At 35.9% G+C, this 18893-nt stretch overlaps 1 long non-coding RNA gene across 1 annotated transcript in view; it reads right to left on the bottom strand.

Moving 5' to 3' along the window:
* The window catches only part of LOC132360516 (uncharacterized), a 123739-nt gene extending 105732 nt beyond the window's left edge, over positions 1 to 18007 (bottom strand). Inside the window, exon 1 of the long non-coding RNA XR_009501118.1 lies at positions 17959 to 18007. This is a non-coding gene — a long non-coding RNA (uncharacterized LOC132360516). The remainder of the gene's footprint in view (positions 1 to 17958) is intronic.
* Between the last annotated feature and the right edge of the window lie 886 nt (positions 18008 to 18893).

The following is an 18893-nucleotide window of genomic DNA, read 5'->3' as shown; positions in this document are numbered from 1 at the left end:
CACACTCCCCAAAAAACTGTTTATGATTTCTTTAGAGAGGCAATATGAGCAATAAAAACTGAGGACCAAAATGTAAGAAAGGAAAAATGCTGGCTGTTTCTGTTACAAAGTAGAAAAAGATTTTTAAAACACCTAAAGCCTGATAAATGTATATAAAACTTTTATTTGAATACTATTTGTAATAGAAATAAAAGCAAAAGAAAACAAAACCTGTGAGCATATTTTAAACAGAGGAGATTATTATTCATTTGTCTAAAGTTACAGTCCTATCTAAAGAACAAAATTCTTACAGAACAACTTAGCATCTTTAGTTCTCCAGGACTATACAGTATTCTTATAAGAATTCTCAAGTTACAATCAAAGAAAAAGTCATCATACAAAGGTGAACCTAAGTTAAGGTATGCCCATAGTTATTCTCACATTGAAAGTCAATAACTGTTCATTGTTCAATAACTAAAACCTCTGAAAACATTTCCAATCAGATTTGTTTTCCCTTATCTGTCTTTCTAAGGTAGTCTTCCTCAACATCCCAACAGCACAGAATGATCTAGCCAAAATACCCCAACAAAAGAGTTTTTATTCTCTGGTAGCTGCCCAATCATAGCCATTTGACTGTAATTTCAGAAGTAATGACAGGCCTTAGGACTATCATTACAGTAGTTCAGGAAAGAAAGTCTAAACTGGGGTTTTTGCTGTGCACGTGTAGGACCAAGCTAATTTACAGTTAGTGCAGTCTGGAACCCTGACCAAGCTGTCTAACGTGCCCTCTCCATTTCTGGTTGACCACGAAGTGCAAAGATCAGGACTCGTGCCAGGTCAGCTAGAGTGACACGAGTCTGACCTTTCTCCATAACAGGAGGGAGGCAGTGCTTCCACAGCCTCTTCCTATATGAGCTCTTTGCAGGGTGTGTTACATATCATTACCAAAACATCACTGCCAAGGGTTGCCATTTTAGAGAAAACATACAAATGGCCCAATAATGAGTTTCTTCATGCATCAATGAAAGCTGGTAAAAGGAACTTTGTGTCCTTGTTGTCTAATGTACTGGAAGTAGAGTGCCTTCTTGACCTTTGTAATGTCACTCTTACCTCTCAAACATGATACAGCCAGGCTAAGAATTCAAGAAAAAATTGTGTGTAGAAATCCATGGTAACCGTGCTGTCTCATCTGGCCAGTCTGGGACCAAATGTGTAGTCCACCACCCATTCACATTGATCTAAATGGGAATAAGGATTCAGGACTTACTCATTCCCTTGTGCATGTGGAGCTGGCCCAGCTGGCTGAGTCAGTGGCACTAGTCTCAGGGTAGCCACTGCTTTATCAAGCCCTCCTTTGTGAAAGCTCAGATTTCAGTACAAGTGGGGTTAATCACACCACCTCAGCCCTCACGGCTGTTTACAGAACAAGGAGATGATGTTCATAAATATACTTATACATAAATAATTTGAAAGCAGAGTATTCCAACCTAGAGGAGACTGTGGCTTTTGTCATTCTAAAGTATGTATATCAAAGCAAAGGGAAGGCTGATTCCTAAAAATGTAGTGAGCATGTTTCTTTGACTCTCTGGTACCTATTTCCTCTTTTTGGCAACAGCCTGGATTTGGTTCCTCTCCTCCCGCCCTCCACTCAGGCCAAGTGTTGGGATGGGGCTCTACCACTATCTCTGCAATGCAGTTTGTGCTAAAGGCCTGAGCCAATCTGTGGGTGGTACTTCCCTGCAAAAGGACTGGAGGAAGGAAAACAACTTAAATGTATACATGTTCACACAAGCTTTTACAAATGTAGGGTTTGAACCCAGTTCATTGATTTGGGTAGGCTTTTCATCTGTTATCCTTATCAGAGAGAACAGGATTTATGATTTCAAGGTTATAAGCACATCTGCTAAAATTAGTAGCTTACTGTTAGAAACCATGTAATACATTTTTTTTGACAGAATATAGGCATATATACTGCTAACAATATTAAATAACAATCTAGATTGGGGTGCCTTTATAAAACTCAATTGCTAAATAATAGCTCTGTGCAAGATATTCAGTTTTATTATCCTGGAATAATCCCAAGGAGAAAGAATCCTGAGGAGATGCTTTAAAATCAAATATGAATGTAATTAATAATATTTTTCAGTGATACTGCTATTTCCTTATTTTTATGTAAAAACTAGTAGATATCCTGCTAAAAATTGTTGTTTTTGTGACTGAATATATTATTTCTTTTTTTTTTTTAATTAATTAATTAATTAATTATTTATTTATGGCTGTGTTGGGTCTTCGTTTCTGTGCGAGGGCTTTCTCCAGTTGCGGCAAGTGGGGGCCGCTCTTCATCGCGGTGCGCGGGCCTCTCACTATCGTGGCCTCTTGTTACGGAGCGCAGGCTCCAGACGCGCAGGCTCAGCAATTGTGGCTCACGGGCCTAGTTGCTCCGCGGCATGTGGGATCCTCCCAGACCAGGGCTCGAACCTGTGTCCCCTGCATTGGCAGGCAGACTCTCAACCACTGCGCCACCAGGGAAGCCCCTATTATTTCTTTAATTCTAGAAAGCCAACCAAAGCAACTTTTATAGTCATGAGCAGAATGTGAGACAATGCCATTAATTATGCTCCAAAAATTAAAAGAGCCTATCATTTTATTCACAGCAGGCTGAAGTTTGGTTTTGTTCTAATTTTTTTAACCTTTTCGTTGTGAAATATAACATACATACAAAAAGTCCATGCAAAGATGTAAAGTTCAATGATTTTTCATAAACCGAACACCTGTGTGCTACATCAAGAATTAGTATGTTGCCTGTGCCCCACACATGCCCCCTCATTTCCCTTCCCAATCACTACTCCTTCCTTTTCATAGCCGTTATGCTGATTTTTATGGTAAGGGGGTTTTTTTTGGTAACCTTATGCCTAAGTATGCATCCCTAAACCCTATAGTTTATTTTTCCCTGTTTTTAAAATTTTATTTAAATGGAATTATACAGTATATCTTCTTTTGTACCTAGATTTTCATTCAATATTGTCTTTGTGAGATTCATCCATGTTGTTGTGTATAACTCTAGTTTGTTTATTTTTGTTGACATATTTTCAATATTCCTGAATGACATTTTAACAGTTTCTAGCTTTTGTCTACTACTAAAGTATATGGTATTGCAAAGAACATTCCTATAGTTGCTATAAATATTCTTATATATGTTTTTTGAAACACAGACATGCGTTTTTCTTGGTTATATGTCTGGTGTGGAATTGTTGGGTTTTTAGTAAGTGAAAAGGCAAACTAGGATCTCAAGCCCATGTCTTTATAACTCCAAAATCAATACAAGGCACTCAGTTTCTAGTACATACCATATTAAAATAACAGAAATAGAGATTAATAGATTATATTTTGATAAAGTTGTGTTTTGCCCTTGGCATATCAAAACAACTCACTTTAAATAATAATGATAAATAATGTCAGTAATTTTCTTCAATATTAGAGAGGGCAAAAGACTTAAACACTGAGCAAAACCAGGGAGGTGATTTTCTTGGGTACTGATATCAATCATATAAGAGAAATTTCTGAGGTTTTCATCTCTCCTGTTCTTAAGACAGACAAATGCAGTGAGCCAACGTGTGTTTAGCATTTTATATTTTAAGAAATCAGTACAAGCAAAGTCTTGTAGGTTTACATTTTAAGTAGATATGTCCCTTGGTCTCAGGGTCTTGGACATCTGAACTGAACTAGCTACGAGCCAAATAAAGAGAGTTATGATCCCCCTTCAGGAATTACGTCAAGTTTGATTGGCTCATGAAATAACTAGTCAGTAAAGACAACTGCTACCTGAGCCCTAATCTCACAGAACTGTCATCTGCAAGTCTTTGGATCCACTATTTTGATATGGGATGCTCTGTAATTTTTTAATGGAATTCAAACTGTTATCATTTCATGCATCTTTTGGAGGGTCACCTTATCCTTGCAAGAAACCCAAACTTAAAGTTGCCAGATAAAATACAGGACACCAGTTAAATTAGAATTTCAGGGAAACAATTAACAATTTTTTGGTATAAATATGCAATATTTTTATTTGCTCAATCTGGCAACCCTACCCACGCATAAGCTTTTTCATGCTAATCGGTCTCTACTGTCTCTGTATACTTTTAACTGTCTCATCATAAACAGTAGGAAATATGAATTAAAAGGTCCTGTTCTCCTCACTGTTCTTGATCTAATGGCAAAATAACAGAGCTGACTTTGAATATTGTCTCCTTTGACAACTTCAACATTCATGTTAAAAGATCTTTAAAAATGATATCTAAAATTTACTAATATATAAGCCAGATGTCAGATGGAAGCCTCCATGCCTCTAGGAAATTAATGAACTTGACTTAATCACTGCTATCTCTCCACTCTCCCAGTGAAATGGAAAACATAAACTCCTTGCCAAGATTTCAGAACATTCCTGAGGACTTGATTTTCATGACGCCTTCTTCCCTGGGCTCCTGTCTCCTTGTTTATTAACTCAAATGCTCCCCCATAGAGACCCCCAAATAATACTCAACCTCCCTTCAACTTCTACTAAAAATATCCATGAACGCAAATTTTTCACAAGGAGAGTAAAGTTAACTTTACATAAGATGGCTTTCTATAACAACAATGCAAACAACTTAAATAGTAATATTTTTGTTTGTTTTTTAAATAATAATAGTACTCATGTAATATTCCTGTACCATTGAAACTCCCGACTTCCATGGGGTTTTACTACATCCACCTAGTCCAGGACTCTCACCACCTTACACAACTCAGGACGAAATTTTTTTCTCCCCTTGCCTCATTGACTTCTAAGCCCTCAGAAAGCTTATCTTCTACCATGTGTATTTAAAAATATATATAAATATAAAAATAAAACATGTATTAATATTTATACAAAAAGAAAGTAGGTGTTAAAGTTGTTTGCAAACAAAAACAGTTTTATTTTAAAATAAACTTTGATATTAGCTGTCAAAATACCAACATTTCACCTTCTTATTTTATAAAATTAATATACTTACACTCTTGTATATGGATGTAGGAAGAATAATTTGCTGTAATCTTTCTGGATAATAATTTGGAGATAAGCAGAAAATGAGTAAAAATGTATACTTCCTGTGATCTAGAATTTCCACTTACAAAAATTCATCCCAAGAAGATAATTATGGGTAGGTATAAAAAATTCACTAAATGGATATAAACTGCATTATTGTTTGTAATAGTAAAAAATCATAAACAATGTAAATATCCAATGATAGGGGATTAACTAAATTAATAATTTTCATTCACAAAGTGAAATACTATTAAGCTATTAAAATGTCAGGTAGAGTAACATTTAATTATAATATGAGAATATATTTTGATACATTATTAAGTGGAAAAAAGAAGTAGGTTTCAAAATACTCATAAAATATAATACCAATTCTTTTTAAATCTCACCCAAAACATACAAGTTATATATCAAATTAACATTAGTCACCTCTGATGATGAAATAAAATTCAATTTACATTTTCTTCTTAGTGTTTTCCAATATTTTCTAAATTTTTTATAATATATATAGTTCTCTTATAAAAATTAATTAATAATAATTACATTCTGATGAAGAGGCATATGACTTTTTAACATTATTCAGTTTTCAGAGGTTTCCATTCCCTGTTTATCTTTAAATAATAATATTAATGTTGTGATCCCCTTTTTTTTCCAGAAGAAAAATACCTATTTTTACTAATGCAAAAAAACTTCAAGTTATTATTAGCACATACACTTTATTTTACATGACATGAATTATTACTGTTGAAGGTTGCATGTTAAAGCATCAACAAAGCATATGAGTAGACAGGGACTTAGTTTATTGTGAATGAATTATAAAATGTACATTTATTTCCTAAACAAAAAGATGTTATTTAAGAACTCTTCATGGCCAGCTGTCCATAATTTCATTCATTCAACAAAATGTTTTGAGCACCTGCCATGTACCAAGCAAAATTTACACACCAAAAAGATAACAACAGCAAAAATTGAAGTTCTTTTTCTCACAAAACTTATAATAAGAGATGACAAGCACTACAAATATATATATATATATTATTTACAATATGAGTTGTATATATTTACACACATATATACCTATACTCACATATATATGTGTGTGTATACATATATACACATAGATATACATTTGACAGGTAAGTGCTATATGGAGAAGTAAAGCAGGAAGCAGGGTGTAGGCACAGAGTAGGAAGGATTCTTACTACTTCACATTAGGCCATCAGGAAAGGCCCCCTCATAAGGTGACACCTGAGCTGAGAACAAAATGCAGATATCAGTGTAGAGAATTTGACAAATGCAAAGGCTCAAAGAAGAGCAAGGAGTCCCGCTGAAGTGGAATTAGAAAGGAGGAGACAACTGTATGCATTTTTACAATAAACTCACTGTTTATAGGCTCTGAGTAATTTAAAAGCTACTTTTATTTTCCTTTCAATACCTCTTGGTAAGCAGTTTCTATTTCCACTACTCTTCATGACTCCTCTCCTAAAAATAGATAATTGTTTTCTCTTTCTACCCCATTTGGCTATCATTTACCATACTCAACAGTGTCTTCTCTTAGTAGCAAAAAGCATGCCCTCACAATCATAATATTTACTTTATACATTTGGTTTATATATTTGGCTTTGAACTGCTTCAGGGTGAATTACCAAAATAAAATTCATGGAGTTGAATAGGTTATAATACATAAAACAGGAACAGTCATTAGTAAGCATAATGATTTAAAAATACCAGTGTAAAATCACATAAACTCATTAAAAGAATATAACCACTGAAGATGGCAGTGTGGGAAGATGCGGAGTTAGCATCTCCCCACAATTAGGGTGCCTGCCGGCCGCTGGTGGGGGACTCTTACCCCAAGGAGATGTGAAGAACCCCAAAGTGAACCGGTAAGGCACAGGGGGACCAAGGGAGGAGGAGAAGTGCAGGCCAGACACAAACTGAAAGTGAAGGAATGGAAAAAGATATGCTATGCAAATGGAAATCAAAAGAAAGCTTGAGTAGCAATACTCATATCAGACAAAATAGACTTTAAAATAACGACTGTTAAAAGAGATAAGGAGGGACACTACATAATGATCAAAGGATCAATCCAAGAAGAAAATATAACAATTATAAATGTTTATGCACCCAACATAGGAGAACCCCAATACATAAGGCAAATGCTAACAAACCATGAAAGGAGAAATCAACCGTAACACAATAATAGTAGGGGACTTTAACACCCCATTTACACCAATGGACAGATCATCCAAACAGAAAATAAATAAGGAAACACAAGCTTTAAATGACACAATAGACCAGATAGATCTAATTGATATGTATAGAACATTCCACCCAAAAGTGGCAGAATACATTTTCTTCTCAAGTGCACATGGAACATTCTCCAGGATAGATCACATCTTGGGTCACAAATCAAGCCTCAGAAAATTTAAGAAAATTGAAATCATACCAAGCATCTTTTCTGACCACACCGCTATGAGATTGGAAATCAGTTACAGGAAAAAAACTGTAAAAAACACAAATACATGGAGGCTAAACAGTGCACTACTAAATAACCAAGAGATCACTGAAGAAATCAAAGAAGAAATTGAAAAATACATAGAAACAGATGACAACGAAAACACGACCCAAAACCTATGGCATGCAGCAAAAGCAGTTCTAAGAGGGAAGTTTATAGCAATTCAATCTCACCTCAAGTAACAAGAAAAATCTCAAATAAACAATGTAACCTCACACCTAAAACAACTAGAGAAAGAAGAACAAAGAAAACCCAAAGTCAGTAGAAGGAAAGAAATCATAAAGATCAGAGCAGAAATAAATGAAATAGAAATGAAGAAAACAATAGCAAAGATCAATAAAACTAAAAGCTGGTTCCTTGAGAAGATGAACAAAACTGATAAACCCTTAGCCAGACTCATCAAGAAAAAAAGGGAGAGGACGCAAATCAATAAAATTAGAAATGAAAAAGGAGAAATCACAACTGACACTGCAGAAACACAAAGGATTATAAGAGACTACTACAAACAACTATATGTCAATAAAATGGACAACCACAAAGAATGGACATATTCTTGGAAAGGTACAATTTTCCAAGACTGAACCAGGAAGAATTAGAAAATATAAACAGACCTATCACAAGTAATGAAATTGAAACCATAATTTAAAATCTTCCAACAAACAAAAGTCTGGGACCAGTTGGCTTCACAGGTGAATTCTATCAAACATTTAGAGAAGAGCTAACACCCATCCTTCTCAAACTCTTCCCAAAAATTGCAGAGAGAGAAACACTTCCAAATTCATTCTACGAAGCCACCATCACCCTGATACCAAAACCAGAAAAAGATATCACACAGACAAAAAAATTATAGACCAATATCACTGATGAACACAAATGCAAAAATCCTCAACAAAATATTAGCAAACAGAATCCAACAGCACATTAAAAGGATCATACACCATGATCAAGTGGGATTTATCCCAGGGATGCAAGGATTCTTCAGTATATGCAAATCAATCAATGTGATACATCACATTAACAAATTAAGGAATAAAAACCATATGATCATCTCAGTAGATGCAGAAAAAGCTTTTGACAAAGTTCAACACTGATTTACGATAAAACCTCTCCAGAAAATGGGCATAGAGGGAACCTACCTCGACATAATAAAGGCCATATATGACAAACCCACAGCAAGCATCATACTCGATGGTGAAAAACTGAAATCATTTCCACTAGGATCAGGAACAAGACAAGGATGTCCACTCTTGCCACTATATTCAACATATCATTGGAAGTCCTAGCCACAGCAATCAGAGGAGAAAAAGAAATAAAAGGAATACAAATTGGAAAAGAAGGAGTAAAACTGTCACTATTTGCCAATGACATGATACTATACATAGAAAATCCTAAAGATGCCACCAGAAAACTACTAGAACTAATCAATGAATTTGGTAAGGTTGCAGGATACAAAATTGATGCACAGAAACCTCTTGCATTCTTATACACTAACAATGAAAAATCAGAAAGAGAAATTAAGGAAACATTCCCATTTACCACTGCAACAAAAAGAATAAAATACCTAGGAATAAACCTGCCTAAGGAGGCAAAAGACTTGTACTCAGAAAACTATAAAACACTGATGAAAGAAATCAAAGATGACATAAACAGATGGAGAAATATACCACATTCTTGGATTGGAAAAATCAATATTGTGAAAATGACACAAAGCAATCTACAAATTCAATGTAATCCCTAGCAAATTACCAATGGCATTCTTCACAGAATTAGAACAAAAAATTTTACAATTCGTATGGAAACACAAAAGACCCCGAATAGTCAAAGCAATCATAAGAAAGAAAAACGGAGTTGGAGGAATCATGCTCCCCAACTTCAAACTATACCACAAAGCTACAGTAATCAAGACAGTATGCTACTGGTACAAAAACAGAAATATAGATCAAAGGTACAAGATAGAATTCCCAGAGATAAACCCACGCCCTTATGGACGCCAATTTTATGACAAAGGGGGCAAGAACATACAATGGAGAAAAGACAGCCTCTTCAATAAGTGGTGCTGGGAAAACTGGACAGCTACATGTAAAAGAATGAAATTAGAACACTACCTAACACCATACACAAAAATAAACTCCAAGTGGATTAAAGACTTAAATGTAAGACCAGACGGTATAAAACTTTTAGAGGAAAACATAGGAAAAACACTCTTTGACATAAACCATAGCAAGATCTTTTTTGACCCACTGCCTAGAGTAACAGAAATAAAAACAAAACTAAACAAATGGGACTTAATTAAACTTAAAAGTTTTTGCACAGCAAAGGAAACCATAAACAACACAAAAAGACAACCCTCAGAATGGGAGAAAATATTTGCAAATAAAACAACAGACAAAGGATTAATCTCCAAAATATACAAACAGTTCATGGAGCTCAATATCAAAAAAACAAACAATCCAGTTTAAAAATGTGTGGAAGACCTAAATAGACATTTCACCAAGGAAGACATACAAATGGCCAAGAGGCACATGAAAATATATTCAACATCACTAATTATTAGAGGAATGCAAATCAAAACTACAATGAGGTATCACCTCACACTGGTCAGAATGGCAATTATCAAAAAAGCTAGAAACAATAAATGTTGGAAAGGGTGTGCTGAAAAGGGAATCCTCCTACACTGTTGGTGGGAATGTAAATTGATACAACCACTATGGAAAACAGTATGGAGGCTCCTTAAAAAACTAAAAATAGAACTACCATATGACCCAGCAATCCCACTACTGGGCATATACCCTGAGAAAACCATAATTCAAAAAGAAACATGCACTGTTCATTGCAGCACTATTTACAATAGCCAGGACCTCGAAGTAACCTAAGTGTTCATCAACAGATGAATGGATAAAGAAGATGTGGCACATATATACAATGGAATATTAGCCATAAAAAGAAGCGTAACTGAGTTATTTGTAGTGAGGTGCATGGACCTAGAGTCTGTCATACAGAGTGAAGAAAGTCAGAAAGAGAAAAACAAATACCGTATGCTAACACATATATATGGAATAAAAAAAAAAATGGCACTGATGAACCTGGTTGCAGGGCAGGAATAAAGAGGTAGACATAGAGAATGGACTTGATGACATGGGGTGGGAGGGCGAAGCTGGGGTGAAGTGAGAGTAGCATAGACATATATATATTACCGAATGTAAAATAATTGGCTGGTGGGAAGAAGCAGCATAGCACAGGGAGATCAGCTCAATGCTTTGCGATGACATAGAGGGGTGGGATAGGGATGATGGGAGGGAGGCTCAAGAGGGAGGGGATATGGGGACATGTGCATGCATATGGCTGATTCGCTTTGTTGTGCAACGGAAACTAACACAGTATTGTGAAGCAATTATACTCCAACAAAGATCTATTGAAAAAGAAAAAAAGAATACAACCACTAATCTGGAAGCCAAAAGCAGATTTCACTCTCTTTCTAAAGGTTATCTTGCAGAGAAAATTCATTAAGATTGGGAGAAGATAGGGTATTCTTCAGTAGGGGTGCCAAGTTCTTGACAAAAAGATTCTGCTTTCTGTTCTCCTGAGACTCCACAACATGAAAGCAATATACAAGGAACTTGGCTTCTCAGTTACAAATGTTTGGTCAATTGCTGTACATCACAAAGTAGAGCTCTTCTCAATTCCTAGAAATTTCTAGTGAGCCAGACCTCACCTGTTTCCTTGCCCCTTATTTTGAGCTACAAAACTCCTCTCAGGCTGAGTCAACATCCAATTATGACTCTTTGTGACTAAGTATAACTTTGCCCACTGAAATTGAAAAATGACCTGATGATCTATTAGCCATTTATGGTCACTCTTTGAAGTCTGGCATCTGTGCCCAGATAGTTGGTTATCTTCAGAATAGCTTTCCTATAATGAATTATTTTGAATGATATTTCACCATTACATGCAGTTTTATGTGCACTCATTATGAGTGTATTGTAAGGGTGTGCTCATCTGTATTTCCCCATCAGGAAAGCAAGAAAATGAAGCTATCATTTGGGTTCACCAGCTCAGTCCTCTTAGCCAAAGGGGTTCTTTAAAGTTTGGATTTTGTAAAAACAGCAAAACGATTCATTTAAAAGGACTGAACCTACACTATGGAATCAACCATAGACAAATTATTAACTATTTATCTGAAGGAGAAAAAGGAAGACATGATTCTGGATATAAGTACAGATGGGGAACTTCGGTGGGTAACTGCTGAGTGAACTCTGCTCTAGGTTTTGGTATAAGCCTTCACGGGTGTGGCAGAGGTTCACATGTCTGTCCTGTGATTGTGTGGACTCTTCATTTTCCTAATTCTGTGTTATATCCTTTTACATCTTGTGCAGATTAGAACTGTGAAAACTTCAATTCTTTCTTTTGGACTTCTCAAAGATGCCCTCTGAAACTTCTGTTAACACTTTCTATACCTGTAGTTGTAGAAGTTTCCTTAGTGTTCAGAGAAAAGAGACATCTTCTGGACTAAACTGCTGTGTGGAATACTCTTCTCCATTTCCCAAGAGACATTTGTTTTATAATTCTTACTGGCCACCTGGTGGTATGCTTAGAATAAAAAGCAAATCCCTTTGGTCAGATTACAACTTTAGTAGAGTTTTGCATTTAGCTATGTCATTCCTTACTAAGTGAGAGCCACAAAAGCATGGCTGAACTGTCTAGAGATGGGTCTACACAAAGATTAATGAAACAAAGACTTGTCGATTCAAGTTTGGGACTCTGAGCAAGTATGCCTTGCTGAATCCTCATGACCCAAAGCGTACTGTTACATTAATTCACAATCTAGCCAAGCTTCCTATGTTACCTTCATTGTGCTTTATTTATTGAGTTAACTAAAATGTGAGTGCCTACAGTTCAGTGAGCCCCCTATTTAGGTTTTGAAAAAGACGGACATGGGTTCTGGCCTCATAAAGCTTATGATCTATCTTATGTGTTCATGATATTTTCTTGTGTTATTTAGACATGTAGACAAAAAACAGAATTTTGAAAGCTACAACAAAATGAGTAGGTAATGAATGCCCTAAGATTTTCTTAGAGATACTATAGTTTTATTGATAAAACAGTTTATACGAGATTCTTTTCAGGTTCTAGGTATGTGTCCAAATGTCTAGGATATTATTTATTTGAAATATACCAGTATTTTACTTGTACCTGCCTGGTGAAATGAAGTCTGTTTTTTATATCTCCAAATAAGTCTTGCAGAATATTTTTCAGTTTAAATAGTTCATGATGTCAGCATGTCAGAAGTTTAAATTTACACAGCTAGGAGTCTTTCTAATGGGGCTCAACAGGACATGTATTCAAGCAGAATTTTGCCAACTTTAACCCTGAGCTTTATAGTAAATGTTTACTATATTTATTTAATGGGAGAGAATGTGAATTGGCAATACATTATTCCATATGTTATATATTTATGAGGTCTGCTTATCCAGAGCTCACAGCCCAATTACGACTCTAGCCAGAGACCTTGTTTTTGGATTCATGTTTTCTCCTGGTGTACAGCTGTAAACCACAAATGAAGTTTTTAATGTTAGACAAGGTGTATCCATTAGTTCCGCTAAAAAGCCCTAACCACCAGAGCTCATTGATTTTTAGTTTCATATATCTTTAATGAGGAGATTAAATACTTGTTTAGGAAGCAGAGCCTAGCTTAAGTGGTGTTTGTTCCTTCAGCATGTACAGTTGAAGACCTCCATAATCTCTCCCATAGGTCATGCCATGACAAGTCTTTTTACCCTAAAACATAAACTTAAAGTACTTCTGTAATTGTGTAAAATGAGCATAACATAATCATTTTAAAAGAATTCAAAATTAATAAACCACAGGAGAGGCAGCAAATATTTCTAAGTGTCTGATATCTGAGCATATCTTCTAGGCTATCTATTATTAATTCTCCATAAATGCCTAGCAAAACACCAAGTCCAGTTCTCAAGTGAGGATAAAATATCTTGGTCACGAATTGGTCAGGACTGATGTTGACTATGGGGTTGGCTGCTGTTGACTTGGGGTAAGAGAAATTCTTAACTCAAGGCCAAAAGTACGCTACCTACTTCTCCTGGGTCAAAAATAATTAAACACTGGTCAGTGCTTAGAATATTCCTTAAGTATATAATAACTATAAAGTAACTGCAGTGAGAGATTATAACAATTCACTGCTGGTGAACTAAACAGACGTGTGAACAGAACAAGGAGTATCAAGCCACATTGCCTGGCTGATTATGCATTGTAACACTAAGTATAATATGCTGCAAGTCCTTTAAAATAGGATCAAGCAGAGTGATATTAGCATTTTCTGCATGCAGAGCCTTTTGTGTGTGGTAAGCAAACCATACTCTACGAGATGTGCTGCAGGTCCCTAGGTAATCTAACCAGACAGTGGGAAGAGAAGATCAATTGATTGCTCACTCTACTTTAAAGGAAGCAAAGTTTTCTCCTTCAGGGAAGAACAGAGAGAAGGTTGTAATGGGGGAGTGAGGGGCGTATGGAGAAAATGGAAGAAGCATGATCATCCAGTGAAGACTAAATTAGTTGAAATGTATCTGGCTCCCTTAGAAAATGTTTTATCACACCTTTAACAATGTTGTGATTGGTTCTCCATAATACTGAAGCAATTACTCATGATTTCTGAGTACAAAATTGTTTTTATTTTAATAATCTATATAGTTCTAAAATGGGTCATTTAAAGAAGTTTATTTAGAGGCTATAGCACCAAGATAAGAATGTGATAGGAGGTGCAAAAAATAATAATTCTCAGTCTAGGAGGGGGAAAAATATTCGTAACAAATACAGAGCAAGGTAATATCCCCAATACGAGGAACTTTTAAAAAATCACTAAGAATAACACAAACATCCTCCAAGAAAAATAGGCAAATGACAGGATTATAAGCAATGAACATGAAAAAAGTCTAAAGCTAATAAGCATATTTTAAAACATTAAACCTCTCATACTTTTATAGAGCATTTCTAAAAATACTACTTGACAATATATATCAGAATCCTTAAAATATTCAGAACTTTTGGCTGAATAATTCCAGCTGTAGCAATTCATCTAAATAAAATAATTAGAATTATTTCTACCTATAGAGAAACTATATACCAAGACGTTGGGGAAATTCTAAATGTCTAACAGAAAAGGAATACTGAAATAAACTATGGTGTATTCATTTAATGAAATATTCTTCAGCCACTAAAATTACATTGAGTAACAATTTTAATGATATGAGAAAATGCTCATGATATAACCTATGTGAAGAAAGCACTTATTTATAGAATGATTATAATTATGGAAAAATATACACAGAAAAAAAAAAGAAGGAAATATCTCAATATTTTAACTGGTAATATCAACAGTGTGGAAATTTATCTATAATTTTTTTTCTTTATAACTTCCTTTTTTTTCCTAAGTTTTCTAAAATAAGCATGTGCTGCTTCTAATTTGTTTGTAAGAAAAAAATAACAGCAACCAAAATGTCTAAGAAATACATTAATCCTCTAAGGAGAGCAGAAACACAGTTAAATCTGACAAGTGTCTGACAATATCCCAAGAATGTTTGTGAAATCAAAGTATTACTTTAGCTAAAATAAATCATTGAGCTACTAGGAGAGTCTGGATGTACAAAAATGAAATATTCCTACACCATGAAGATTTTGTTTATGTTCATAAAAATTTTCTACATGTAAAATATTAAATACCCTCCACATTAATTCCTGCTCATCCCAGAAATCATTTTCAGTGGATACAATAACTCAAGAGAACTTTTTTCCTTTCATACACATAGACAGGCTAAATCTGTTATCGTGTATAGTGAATCAATGTGCCACAGTTTGGCATAAAAGAACTACTAGGCATCGAGGGCCCATTACAAGTCATCTATTTATTTTCAAATACAATGTTTGGGTTATGTTTGAAGGAGATATATGTTCACCATGTTTCCTAAGGGGAAAGCCTCAAAAGGTGATCTGAAACAAACTGGCTGCATAGCTAGTGCCACAACCCAGGTTCCAAATTCTCCACTTCTAACAGGCGTGATTGATCCAGAGGTAGGGACTGTGCAGTGGGTCAACGTTCATGTTTAATCTTTGCACAGGTTTCAAGTAGCCTTAATTTTGTCCTCATTTTCGTCTGTCTCCTCATTGAGCTAATAACACTTTAGAAGATGACTCAGAAAATTATCTTTTGCATGCCCTACAGGCATAACAAAAATGCCCTTTTCTACTGAGACCTGACCCCTAATATTTTTTTAGGCAAGACCTTGAGAGAGGTAGAAAATTGAGAGGGTGAAGAGGAAAATCTTCAAAAGCAGCATGCCTCTAAATTGATACCATGTAAACCTCTCCTAGCATCAGGAAACCACTGCTGGGGGTAAATGAAATGAATTCACTGGGGCATCTAATCCTATTCCTGGAACATTTAAAGGAGTTAAATGCACTGGCGAGCAAACAAACTTCAAAGCAATCATTACACCCCAGACACTGTTGCTTGTGTGGCTGAAATCTTTATGAGATTAGCCCCCCATAGGGAGAGAAGTTAAACACAGCCAGAACCACTTTGAATCTGTCGGGAGGATACCCATTTACCGGCTGAGAATCAGGGCAAATGCACCTAATTCCCAGTGTAGCTCTGCCCCAGACCCAGACGTCACCCACTGAGCCTAATACTCAACTCCACTCTCTGCAGCCTTGGTTTCTCAGCTTGGAAACCATTTCAGCACTGACAACACTGGACCAGCATAAAAATGCAAAGTTCTTGTCTTCACTGGACAAGAATTAAATGCTGGATGGCATATATTGAACCAATATTATAAAAAAGCCTAAGAGATTATAGTTGTTTTTTTGTTTTTTTCAAGTATATAAAAAATGATGAGCAAAGATAGAAAATGTGTTGTTAGGGTTTTTTTCTGTCAACTTTTACTCAAGTCAAATATTCCCCCAATTTATCTTCCTTCCTTATCCCAGATCTTAAATTTATAATGCAAATATATCTCATTTGTTAACCAATTTATGACTAAAACATTTGTTATTCTTAAGCTAGAAAGGTGATTTTTATTTATGTGAGAAGGGCTTTAAAAACAGCAATATTAATTCATTCAACCAACGTTGACTTGCCTACTATAATACACAAGCAAAACTGATATTAATTGCTGTGAAGACATAAATGGAATGGAATCATTACATCATGGGACTCCAGTTCCATGGTGGGTATGATAAGGTAGTCAAATCTGAGGATTCCAGGTGTGTGTTCTAGGTACACAAAGGAAGAACTAGTAGATGGTGATGGAAGCTTGACTACATTTTCTTACCCTGATCTTTTCATTCCCCTGGTTCTTAATCTCTGAAATTCCACATCTCCTGGATAAGTTTGTGTATCATTTTTCAGACTCAACTTTCTGAGATTAAAGTTATTTCTATTTGATTTGTCTTTGTCAACTCACACTGAAAAATTTATGAGAACATAAATCAGTTTTTATTTATTCCCTGACCTGATGCTGTCAAATTAATTTGGTTCCCTCTGAACATCATGGCCAAGATGTTTCTCCATATCCTTAAAGAGATTGTTCCTCTTGAGAACAATGCTGGCACATCCTGGGTCCAGCTCTGTGGGGAAGCAGAGTGGCCTATTCAGGTATATGTATTTGTTGCTCCTTAATTTCATGAGAGTATTTAATCCCGGTACCAGCGGCACCACAGTTGAAGCATGTGGCTCAGCCAAGCTAACCAGTTACCTGGACCAGGTACTTAAAAATCTCAAGTGGGGCTTCCCTGGTGGTGCAGTGGTTGAGAATCTGCCTGCCAATGTGGGGGACACGGGTTCGAGCCCTGGTCTGGGAAGGTCCCACATGCCGCGGAGCAACTGGGCCCGTGAGCCACAACTACTGAGCCTGCGCGTCCGGAGCTTGTGCTCCGCAACAGGAGAGGCCACGACGGTGAGAGGCCCACGCACCGCGATGAAGAGTGGCCCCCACTTGCCGCAACTAGAGAAAGCCCTCTCACAGAAACCCAACTCGCACAGAAGACCCAACACAGCCAAAAATAAATAAATAAATACTAAAAAAAAAAGAAAAAAATCTCAAGCTTAATGAAAAAGAAAAACGAGAGAGAGAGAGAGAGAGCAGCAGAGAGACAGAGAGAAAGAGAAAGAGAGAGAGGGAGAGGGAGAGGGAGAGAAAGGTTGGAAATAACTTTAAGAGGATGCAGAGCCCATCCAGTCCTTAGTATATTTTAAAATCTATTTTTCATTATGCCATTCCAGCAGGAAGCATCACCCCTCAAGCACATTTTATTAGTTCCCCAAAGATTTATTAGTTTGTTGCTTTGGGGTATAATTCTATCAGGCTATGTAGCAGAAAATTATAAGTAAGCTCACTGTGAAAGTACTGTAGGGATATTGTCTCCCATGTTCCACGTCTCTCTCTGGGAATCCACAAGAGAAATTTATCCCTGGGCCTAGAATGGGGAAAAAAAATTAGAATATTCATGAGCAATGACCTGGTTTGTTTTTTATCTCACTAAACACTGTGAATTATAAAGTTGATTGAGTCTCCTTTAAGTTGGCTGCTCAAAACGTCAGAGCCACATGCATGGCCCAATTCACTCAAGAATAAAAAACTCGCAACATTTGATGCATACACTACTCGCAATTCCAATTTATTATCTAATATTCTTCTCCTTTACTCTATTCCTTCAACTATTTTAAATGTTGATTCTCTTTTGTTGGATCGGGTGTATCTTGTTAAATAATCTTAAATCTTGTGTTGAGTATAATATTTATACAAAATAAAACCAATAATTAAATATCACCATTCTCAGAGATGGCCCTTTCCCTCTCATCCTTGGAAGACTCCAGCTTTTGTTTCCTATCTGACAATGATACTAGTATTTGCCAATCCAGCAGAAAGTTTTATACAAATGAACTGGTGTAATACGATGTTAACCTATAATAAGAGTTTGTCACATCACAGTCACAGTATAGGAGATCTGCCATTGATTTTTCAGTAAACATGGCAAATAGTGAAAAATACAGTGTGTGTTCCTCAGCACTAAATTTTTCAGTGACCGTTTTTCTTTTCCGCTGTTTTCTATTCTGCTGTCTTCAGGTGATACTTAACAAAATGCTTTCATTTCTCAGTATATGAGTTTGTACTGACGTGGCTAATAGGGCCCATACTGAAGTTGTCATCTGTTTCGCCATGAATGCATTTGTAAAGCTTGCCTTCATTTTTGAGTAGAGCATGAAAAGTAAATCAAATAGAAAAAAAAAAATACTGTGTCATGGAATTAAAGAGCAAGCAGGGACCAAGC

Source organism: Balaenoptera ricei, chromosome 2, assembly GCF_028023285.1.
Source record: "Balaenoptera ricei isolate mBalRic1 chromosome 2, mBalRic1.hap2, whole genome shotgun sequence".
Lineage (NCBI taxonomy): Eukaryota > Metazoa > Chordata > Mammalia > Artiodactyla > Balaenopteridae > Balaenoptera > Balaenoptera ricei.
Note: the sequence above shows the minus strand (reverse complement) of the source record. Positions and strands in the feature narration are given on the sequence as shown.